This window comes from Trichosurus vulpecula, chromosome 8 (assembly GCF_011100635.1).
Source record: "Trichosurus vulpecula isolate mTriVul1 chromosome 8, mTriVul1.pri, whole genome shotgun sequence".
Lineage (NCBI taxonomy): Eukaryota > Metazoa > Chordata > Mammalia > Diprotodontia > Phalangeridae > Trichosurus > Trichosurus vulpecula.
In genome coordinates, this window is record NC_050580.1 from 263,085,986 (window position 1) to 263,097,225 (window position 11,240).

The 11,240-nt window shown below is 38.6% G+C and overlaps 1 pseudogene; it reads left to right on the plus strand.

The window, feature by feature from the left end:
- Positions 1-2,172: 2,172 nt before the first annotated feature.
- Positions 2,173-2,271, plus strand: LOC118830376 (annotated as a pseudogene).
- Positions 2,272-11,240: the final 8,969 nt, after the last annotated feature.

Consider the following 11,240-nt stretch of genomic DNA (forward strand, 5'->3'; position numbering starts at 1 on the left):
CTTTTTCCTTTTTTTAATCTCTTTTGGGATACAGATCTGGTAGTGGTATTGCTAAAGTATGCATGTAAATCAAGTTGTTTGTTTTTTAATACAAAGTCTAGCTATCTCTTATAGGCATTGGCCTCTCCAAAGCACCCAAAAGTGAAATGGAAAATAAGAGACAAGTCTTCAGTCTATCTCATCTAAAAAACTAAATCTGGGCAGAAAGAAATAGGTAAGAGCACAATTCAAATATATAGGCTGGATTTGGGATTCAGATTACAAAGCAGGCAGGAAATAATGGGCAAAACTAGAGAAGAGATAGGAACACATTGCCTCGGAGTCTGGTATAGATTAAGGAGATCTGATGAGGTTTAGACTGTGGGAGCCCCCTTGAACTCCCCTTGAATCTTCCCACTAGATGAGGCATTTGCCTGAGACCATAAGCCTTTCATTATTGCTAGGCCCAAATCTCTAGGCTAGGTTACTCTTAGCCTAGCCTAGCCTTCCGTTGTCTGACTAGTTTCCACCCTTGATCCTGTCAAAGTGTCTATGCCTAAATATGTAACCCTTAAACTAGCCTAGCCCTACATTGTCTGTTATCTTCAGGTAGCCTTCAGCTATGTCCCACCTTTAATCCCATTCTCTTGGTTCTGACTTGAGTCTGACTTCATCTCAGTCCCATCAAGCTCCTCCTTAGACTCCTCCTCAAGACCCTCCCTGAACCCCTCCTCCCATCACCCCAGGACCACCCTAGATCCCTCCTACAAACTTTGTGTATATAAGTTTCATCTTTCCTCCATGAAGGTGCTCAGATTCCAACTACCTCAGGTGGAATCTGGCCCTCTTGTGAAAACAAGCATCACAAAGGGTGAGATTTCTCAAGACAACCCAATATGGCGAATCTGTAATAAACTTTGTCTTTCTTTGGCTATGAGAAGGCTTGAGAAGAATTCACTGAAGCAGGACCTGGTGTGTTGGTATTTTGGGGTCTTGAGCACACCTAAAACATATGATTCCCTGACCTCTACACTATGTATTACAACTGGTTTTAATTTAGATCATCAACTGATAGGACATAATATTTTGTGTTCTTATGCAATTGATTGAAAACAGCTCCTTAGGAGGAAAAAAAAAAGCACCAGTTAGCTGAAAAAAAAAGTTCAATCTGTGATTCCTGAAAAATTTAGCTTCAGGAAAAGAGTATAGTCAGGAGGAAGAAGTTGATAAGCAAGACAAAGATACACAACACCACACACATACACACACACACACACACACACACACACACATATTTAATTTATGATTCCATCAGTACAGGAATCTCCCAAAATAGATGCCCATCAGCAAAGTGCTTTATAAACTTAGAAAGTTGAATATGCCACTGAGAGATTAAATGCCTTGCCCATGTCCACATAGGTAGCATGGGTCAGAGGCGAGACTTGATCTCATTTCTTCCAGATAAGAAGATCAGCCCTCTACCATGACATCTATCAAAGATCTAGTAGGATCTGCCCAGCACACCCAGTAGGAGGATTCACCACTCCTTTTTAAGATAACATCAGTTTTGAATTGAGAAGGTTTCAACTTGGTAGTTCTTGGTAGTTCTGTCTAGTCATATGACCCATTGCTGTCCTTTTTCCCAAGACCTGTGGTTCTAGTTGGAGTCAAGTAAAGAAGGGTTATCTTTTTACATCCTCCTTTCCAAATAACCAGAAAGCAACAAAATGCAGATCGTGCTTATTATATTGCCGAGTATAGCTAAGCAGGTTACCTCATATTGTTGGAGTACCAGGAAATGGCTAAACTTTTTTTCCTCTTACACTGAATCAGGAAGAGGAATAAAAGGTAAGATTTCCTTGGAGAAGGAGCTTGTCTTATCTTGAGGAGTCCCAGATTTCTCTTATGCTAAATAGGTGGATAAGAAGAGTACCAAGAGTTTTTAGAGTTGTGCGAAGTTTGCACACAATGGAACCAGCTTTCTACAAAAAATTTTTGGAAAAGAGTAGTGGAAAATGTCTTGAGAAAGGGCAGGCATGCTATAAGATGAGGTACATTTTGGTAAGAATGGGTATTCGGTTAGAGAAAGCAGGGGAATCTATACCAGGGATAGATACATTCCTATTCTCATAAAAATTTCTCACTCTAGCATATAAACTCAAAATAATCACAAAGGCTTAAAAAAACATATAAATTATGTTTGCTTAGATGGTACATGTACTGAAATGATAGAGATTCTCATGGCCCCTGTATAAGGATGAAATACAAATTTGAAAAGTGTTCCATATTTTTAAAAAGCCATATAAATCCATATTACATGGTTTGAAAGACAAATTTCCTCATTCTCAACAATATTTTCGCAGAATTAATTTAAGTATTTTAATATAATGTAACATAAAATAAGATAAGATTTTACTATTTGTATCAAGGCTCAGAGTACTACAGTGCTTTCTTAGTTAAATATATCACAATTCAAAAAATAATAAGTGTGACAATCCACACCACAAAATGAAGTGGATGAAAAATATACATTGATCAAATTGTTACATTCAGGTGGACAATACTGGTTTTGTGAAACTAAGTGGATTATTTGCAAATAGCCCTAAGCTCTTACCTACCACCCTAAAAAACCACATTAAAATGCAGTGAAAGATATTAGTAATTATGGTAGATCTATCTCTTATAGATGAGGGCCAACTTATAAAAGAAGTCCAATGACAAAAGCATATAAATCTGTAATGACCTTGAGCAAACTGTTTAATCTATCTCTCATATTCAGTTTATCACATGTAAAATGAAGTCCTTTCTTATTATTCTAAGGACCCTTTACTAGATGGCCAAAATATATTTGCCTTTGAAATAATGAAATAGAAGTACTAAATACTACAACCTCAATGCTTTCAATGATCCCAAATAGCTCTTGGTGCAGAGCCCACCTCCTTAATATTGCTATTTTCCCAGTTAAGCTATATGGTTATAAATTATGCAATACCCCAATCTTGGAGGAGCTAAAATTACAAATAACCCTCAAAGGTACATGAATGTGGTGATAATGTGATTGAAGATCTTTCCCACCCGTTCATTAGGCCTCAGGTGGGGCCAGTTAAGAAAGGCGGGGCCTGAAGCTTTGTGATGCCAATCACTGATTAAAGATCTTTCCCATGCTCTTTTGCCTATTGCTCATGAAGCCCTCAGGTCCCCAAAAAGAACATATACACCCAGAAGGTAGCTATTGAGAACCAAGAATTCAGAACTCAGAAGAGAAGCCAGACTCCAGAATTCAGCCGAAGGAGAAGGAGTAAGAACTCCAAGTCCACAGAGCTGCAGAAGAGAGTGCTGAGGGGAGAGTTGAGACCAGAGAGGTGCAGACCAGAGGACCGAGGCGGGAGAGGATGCTGGCAAGCAAACAGTTAGGATTTGTGAATGATTGTTTGTGGGAAGGCCCTAGTAGGAGGGAAGGTTACAGGATAATGGCTCTTTGCTGTAATACTGTGTTTTAATCTCCTTGTTGCTACGTTGACATGGGCCTACTGGTTCTGGAATACAATTACTGCTATATTGAATTAGAATTACTGGTTCTGGGATTTGAATCTTTGTTGCCTAAATAAATGTTATATTTCTTCTGCCTTCTACCTAGAGAGTTTTTCATACTTTGCGATTCTGAACCATACAGGCATGTTTGTGGTCATCCTCCAGGTCATGAATCTTGCCTTACTGATTTAATGGTGGACAAAAGTTAGCTGCATATTACCAATGTTGATGTGTATATCACAAGCAGCAGGAAAAGATAGAATTATGTATGAATGGAAAGAGGTGGACATATGTAGCAAGAATGAAAGATAAAAGATAGATACCCCAAGTGGTGCAACGATTGAAATACTAAAAGAATAAGAGATGAGCGTCTAATGTTGGTAGATCTATGACAGAATTATGGGGTTATAAAGAGGGCATAATGCAAATTAATATAATACAAATGAAGTATTTAAACAAATTAAATCTCAGGTCCACCAAAGTATCCAAATAAAGCAGAAAAAATAGTGGATTAAGAAGAACTCATCCTAGTCTCGTCCCTACACTAGTTCTGTGACTTTGGATAAAACACTTAGCATCTCTGAGGTTCAGTGTGTTCATCTATAAAACTGGTAATATCTTACTAAGCTAAAGGCAGAAGGTTGGACCAAATAACATCATGAGGTTTCCCACTATCTCAAAGAATCTATCATTCCTTGCTCAGCTCCTGAGTCAACTATTTTTTAAAAGTGGGTAGGAGTTGGAATATGGGGTGAAAGCCAAAGCTTATTGAGCAATTTTGATATAACTACTCTTCCAATAAAGGTTGTGTGAATAACATCACAATATTCAGCAAGTAGCTATTCTGATTGCCTCAGATAATGCAAAAGAACTTTCAAGGAGAGCCAATTAAGACTAGGGCTACTAAAGTGTTTTCCTTGGTGCTGATACTGTATTGTTTCATCTTTTTTTATGTCAAGTTCTCATCAGAACCTAGCTATATACTAAATTTCTCTCATGCCTCTTACAGAACTGAAGGAGATACTCAACTAGTAACTACCACAGATACGCTTCCTTTTTTTAAAAAAATAGAGATGGATAATTGAGGCATCCTTGATCTCTTGCCACATTACCCAAAAGATTTCAGTCAGCTTCTGTTTGAGCAGTGGACTCCCTGCCTTGTAGATTTCCGCTGGGATGGAATCAAAACCAGGTACTTTGCCACATCAGAGGAGCATAATGGCATTCCATACCTTTTCTTCAATTGTATGTTTGGCTAGAGAGGGGATTGACTTCAATCTGAGGTAGATGGTCAATGGCTTCAGCATTGGTTGATGATGTCTGTTGAAAACACTATGGAAGTATTCAGCTCAACTCTCCAAAATCACTTCCTTATCACTGATCAGTGTGGCTCCAAGAGCACTGGGGTTGAGATGCACCAGAGGTCATTGGCCCATAAATAGTCTTCAGGACATCATAGAAGTGCTTTGGATTGTTGCTATCAGCATAAAACAGAATCTCATCTGTCTTCTTACTGAGCCAAGAATCCTGCATCTCTCTAAACTTCACTTGCACTTTACTTTTGATAGAGTAAAACGATGCCTTTTTAGAGACAGGTGAATTGTCCCACTGGTAAACTCTATGGAATTCTCATTTTTCTGTTTAGCATCTTCTGAATTTTCCTTTCATTTTCATCAGACCAATTCTGATGTTTCTGAATGTTCTGGCCCAGATGAACACATGTGGTGCTGCATACCAAGTCTCTGAAAGCTGCCCATACCTTTTCTGCTCCATTGTTGCTAACTGTGTGCTGACTCAGTTTTTCCCTCCAGGTCAGCAATAAACTTCAAGCATGAAGAAGCACTCTAATCTGTTGACTTTGAGTCTCCTGACAGTCATTTTGCTTTGGGGCCACCACTTTTGTTGAGTGAGAATGTTTAACTTGGAGAAGATGAGTCTATGATCAGTCCAGCACCCCGTGCCGCACATCACCTTTGTCACACTCACATTCATCCAGTCTTTTCTCCTTACAATTAAATTCCAGGGCTTGCTATGAAGGTGCATCTATGATGTTTTATCATGTTTAGTTAAAAAGAATGACATTCTTAGTCATTGCTAACAAGATTCTTGCCAGAGTCTGCCTTAATCTGCTTATCCTTCACCTGGAAGATGGCCATCAACCCAAGAATCAGTGTAGCTTCAGAAAGGACTGAGTAATGGTTGACATGGTGTTTGCTGCCTGACAACTCCAGGAGAAATGCCAGACAGAGAACAGAGGTCTGTACACAACATTCATCAACTTGACCAATACTTGATACTGCCAGTTGTGTGGGCTTGTGAAAGATCATGGTGAAATTTGTTTGCCCAGAGAAGTTTATCAGTATTCTATGCCAGTTTCATGATGGTATGCTTGCATGGGTTCTGGATAAAGGACTATGCTCTCATGTTTTCCCAGTCATCAGTAGAGTGAAGCAGGGCTGTGTGCCTGATCTCATGTTTTTTGTCATGGTCAAAAATAAGAAAAAGAAGCACAAAGGCTGATTAATTAAATCTTGAACTTTAATAGAAAAACTTTTACAATTACTGAATTCATAAACGCTACAAATATCCGACTGTGAAGCACTGGGAAAGAGCCCAAAACAAAAAGACTGGGGACCAAACTTTAGTATTTTTTTCTATTACCAATTATGTGACTTTTGAAAAGTCATTTAACATCTCTATGCCTTAATTTTCTTTTCAATAAAATGCAGGTATTTCACAGAAGGACCAAGGAGGGCAATTTTGTTTCTTTTGTATTAAATTTAGCAAATGCTTCAAAAGAAGCTGTATGTGACAAACGCTCACTATTTCATATATGATCTTCTTTGTAGATAGAAATTTTCATATTTGCTGATGTTTATTAAGTTTACAATAAAAAAGAAAATTTAGATTAAAAACAGATGCAAAGATAGAATTCTATGACATGTGAAATTCCAGTTGAATGATTCTAAGAAATTACTATTAAACACTAATTATATTTAGTTTCTTTACATGAAATCCATAGTTACAGAAATATATGCACAAAATCTATAATGGTTAAACAAAAATTTAAAAATGCATTTGTGCACAAATATGGTAGGATTTTAATAAAGTAAATTATATGTCCCAATGAAGAGCAATGCCTAATAAGTTATGCCGGGCAAGCTACAGAAGTATTCACCAGCTAAACTGACAAACTAAGTAGTAAGAGGGAGCTATTGTATGGTGGTTCCTAAATAAGGGATATTTTTCATTTCTTTATCCATCATAGTAACAAACAGAGATAATCTGTACTTGTCTTATATAACCACATCAATATATGGTGAAAGATATTTACACATTTATGATTTTGTTAGCTTTTTGTCCTGTGGACAAGAGTTGATGTGTATAGACAGGAAGAAAGGAAATTCAGATTCAAGTTCCAGTTCTGCCACTAAATAACTGGTGACATTTAGCTTTGGGGTAGGGGGAGGGGCTTAAGTTTGTGCCTCTTTGTGCCTCTTTAGACCTAAGTCTCTTTCTCTATAAAATTAATGTGATATTTATCCAAGATGGCTGACTGAATAAGAGGCAGGCCACCCAGCTCCCATATACTAAATCTAGCAAAACCCTAAAGTTTAAACCAGAATAATAATGAGCAAGAAATTCAATTATAATTTAAAATAAGTGACTTCTTTCACCACATAACTGTACAAAGTCAGCCAGAAGTCTAAAGATAAGTGGAAAGGGGCCACCATCACAGCCCATGCTAGCAAAAGATAGCCTCCTAGAGATGAGCAAGAGATGTGTTAGAGATGTTCATAGGCATAAAGAGCCAAAGGCTCCCCTGATAAAGCTCTAAAGCAGTGAGAAAAACCCAAGGTGAGGTTTTCTTGGAAACCCTTTGAAACAACAGTGATGGACAGCAGTACATAGGGTGGCAGACCATCCACAGGGATAGTCCCACCATAATGAGAGGACACTGAGATACTAAAAAAGAAGTGGGGGAGTCCACGCCACTATGGTATGAAATAGATTTTATTGGGGAGAGTTTATTTCTGAGGTCAGTCCTGGGCAGTGGCAGGACAGTGATAGGTCTCTGCACCACACTTAGGCCAGGCCAGATTTTTATATAGAAAAAGAACAAAGAAGGCTTAATGCTAAAAGATGATCCATGGTCACATGCAAGTTTTCTCATTGGAACTGTTTGTTGTTTATAGTAACTATGATGCCTTAAGTCACATTCTCAGGCTCTTGCTCCTGGCATATACCCCACTCCTCATGACCTGCTCATACATTCTTTCTAATAGTATCATTTGCTAAGTTCCCTGAGCAGTACTGTGTTGGCAATCAAAATGGGCTCTTATCACTCAGTTCAACCAAGTGCCCTTGAAGAATTTGGCCTTTGTTTCCTTGATAAGATTTCGAGTCCTTGGTGACCTCCTTGCCTCAGGGGAGGGCCTAGTTTACATGGGTTTGAGTGACATGTTTGGGACATCAGAGGCTTTTAGACCACGTGGGTTTACCGCGTTTTCCCACTGCTCGTCCACCACCATCAGGGTTCTTCGTTACCACTGCTTAGCCCCCACTATCAGGGCTTCTTCATTACACTGCTTGGCCCCACCATCAGGCACCCTTTTACCCTATGCTTGGCCCCACAGTTTAACACCCAATATCAGGGTTCCTCATTACCCCTGCTTGGCCCCACCATCAGGCCTCCTCCTTCCCTCTGTTTGGCCCCACTCCTTTGTGCCGATTTTAGGTCATGTGGGTGAGTCGCATGTGTGACTCACCCTTGACCTTGAAAAAGATATAAAACCAGTGGTTGGCTTTCTTTTTTTTTTTGGAGCTCTTACCCACAGCCATGGTGGCTCGAGTGACTCCGCCCCAGCCCTTGTTATGAGCTCCCAGGCTGAACTCAGATGTTGGTAACTATGAATTGTATTTGGTCTGTCTGTTGATGTTTGTAATTTATTTGTATTTGCTCTGAAGTTCAGGGTGCTGGCTTTTTCCCCTGAACTAAGTGAATGGTATTTGTATGCTGAATTAAAGTGAACTTGTCAACCCCTTAACTTTGCTTTCCTTAGTTAAGCAGATCAAAAGAACCTGGGTTTTGGCAGCATTCTTGTTATTGAGCCTGTGTTGGTCTTTCACCCCCACAACAGCTGCTAGCCAGATTGTTGAAACAAGTACACAAGTGGCTTCATTATCTTGGAAGCTCAATAATGAGTTACAGTAGAGATACAATCCACAATAGCAATTCAAGCACAAGCAAGGAAACAACATAATCAACAAGAGAATTATCACAAAGGTTACAATTTTTTCCCCATCCTACTCCAAAGGAGGGGAAAAGTCAATGCCATTTGGTGATGAATGGGAGAACTGGATTTCTAAACTAGATAGCTGAATTTCTGAAATTAAGGCAGAGACAAGGAAATACAGCTTAGGCATTTTTACAACATATTGGGGGGTAATATAAAATAGAATTAATTACAAAATGGAATCAGAATCATCTGATTTCTCAACTTCTCCATTTTGTCAATCCTGAATTAGTTAACGTAAGAATGCAAGAGTGATTAATCATGGCATAAGCCTTAGTAAAACCATCGAAAACCATGAACTAATTTTAGAGAGGAGATTTTCGTGTCACCAAGGTAACTAAGAAAATTCAGCAAACAGAGATACTGTGAAAAAGCCAAAGTAAAACAGTAAGGATCATTAACATTAACTTATATCAAGTCTCTTTGCATTTTAGTGACTCAATCCCAATTTCCATTTAATCAGCAGATTCACCTTGGAGCCCTGCTGTAGTCATCTGGTCTCTGGAAATATCTTCTCTTGGAAACTCTGGAATAAGTTCCATTCTCAGGGCAGCTCTGAAGTGGTCTCTTCTTAAGTAGATTTGCTTCTCTATTTCCAAATTACTTGCAGAGATCCTTAGATCCTGCTAAAATCTTTTACAACACAGATCTTAATATAATTTAGTACACCCTCCTAAATTTAACTTTTACAATAACTAGTTCATGTGGTGAAAACCAGCTCCAATCCTGTGGTTCTGATTTTATCAACAATAGAGTTATAAGAAGAATATCAAATTTGGAAACCATAGCTCACCCAAAACTTTAGAGAATTTAGGGTTTTACACACACCCCATTAAAATAATTTTGACATATATGATTATCTGATCTTGTTGCTTTCTCAAAAATTTGCCCTCCAGCCAATTCCACTTCCCCCCTCCCCTTAGGAGGACCAGATACTGATAAGGATCTAATCCTATACAAGAAAACTTGGGCAACAACACTCTTTGTAGGTAGATGCCTTCCACCCTTAGATTCAATGGTCACGCAAATGAGTATACTTAAAAGATGCTAACTTTACTCCAATTACAACAAAAGAGCTGGGATGGGATGTTTAAATATACTAATTAATTCCCAGTTGTAAACGGAGAACAGTTTATGTGAAATGAGTTGTCTGCAGTAAAGCATGCTCAGTTTTTAACCATATTCAAATGAAATAGATATTACCCAAACAGGACCTACTGCTCTTAGAGGCCCTCCAAACAATGGGAACAACTTTAAGGCAGCTCTTGAGTGGTTTGCATGCATTTTAGGATACTGCTTCACACACAGGAGTTAATCCCAGATTAAATAACAAACCTAAGAAAAACTGGATTTCCCATTGAGGGAACACCAGAAAGTTCCATAGATTGCTCTCCACCAAGATAACTGATTGCACTGAAATTCCATTCCTTAAAACAAAACAGAAGAGATTTCTGACTTTAACCTCGTAAATTAATAGATTCATATCTTTGTTTCACAAACTTTTTTATCGTTGTCCAACTATTCCCATATCATTCTGAAAGAATGAGATACTTCAGGGACTTTATCTTATATGCAAATATGTAAGTATTAGCAGACAGATTTCAAGCCCAAGCATTCATTTACTTAGTTGTTTGGAATATGGAATGACTACACATTCAGATGGAAAACAGTGAGCTCTTACATGATTGTGCTATGATCGTATCTTCAACTGACCACTTACCCCAATTACCTGCTATAGAAGGGAAAAAGCAGAGATGTGATTATAACAGCATTAAAACTGGTCCTCCAGGTCCAAGGCTAAGGACATAGAATGACTCAAAACATGTATGCTAGGATAAAGCATCCTTAGCTCTGTTTGATTTCAGATAAGAGTATCACTTAACAGTCAATCATACAGCACAAAATTCCATGCCTTTTGCATGCCAGATTTATGACTAACCAGGTGGGGAACATTCCTGTATAAAAGGAAGTACACAATTGGGAAACTGAGTCCAAAGGAAGTACACAATAGGGAAACTTAGTCAAAAGGATCCTACCTTCAGCCATGCCATGGGTTCCCTTGACCTTTCTCAGATCCCGACATCCATCTGCGGTAGTTCAAAATCGCACTCCCTCTGAGCAGCTTGTGGCATTTCCCTCAAATGGTGGAGAACTGACATAACGATCAATCAGATGATGAGACTTGAATTGAAAATTCAGAATAATACCAACTACAGTCCCACAAGACTTTACCTCAAATGTCAAGTTTCACTGATCGCAGCTTAGGAATAAACATAGTTATTATTACACTCATGCTGTTGTAATGGTAAAAATTTACTAGACCACACACACACACACACACACACACACACACACACACACACGATCTCACGTAACATCCTTCTCTTGTATTTCTTTGATTCTTCTCCTTGACTTTAAATTCATCCCGGTGTG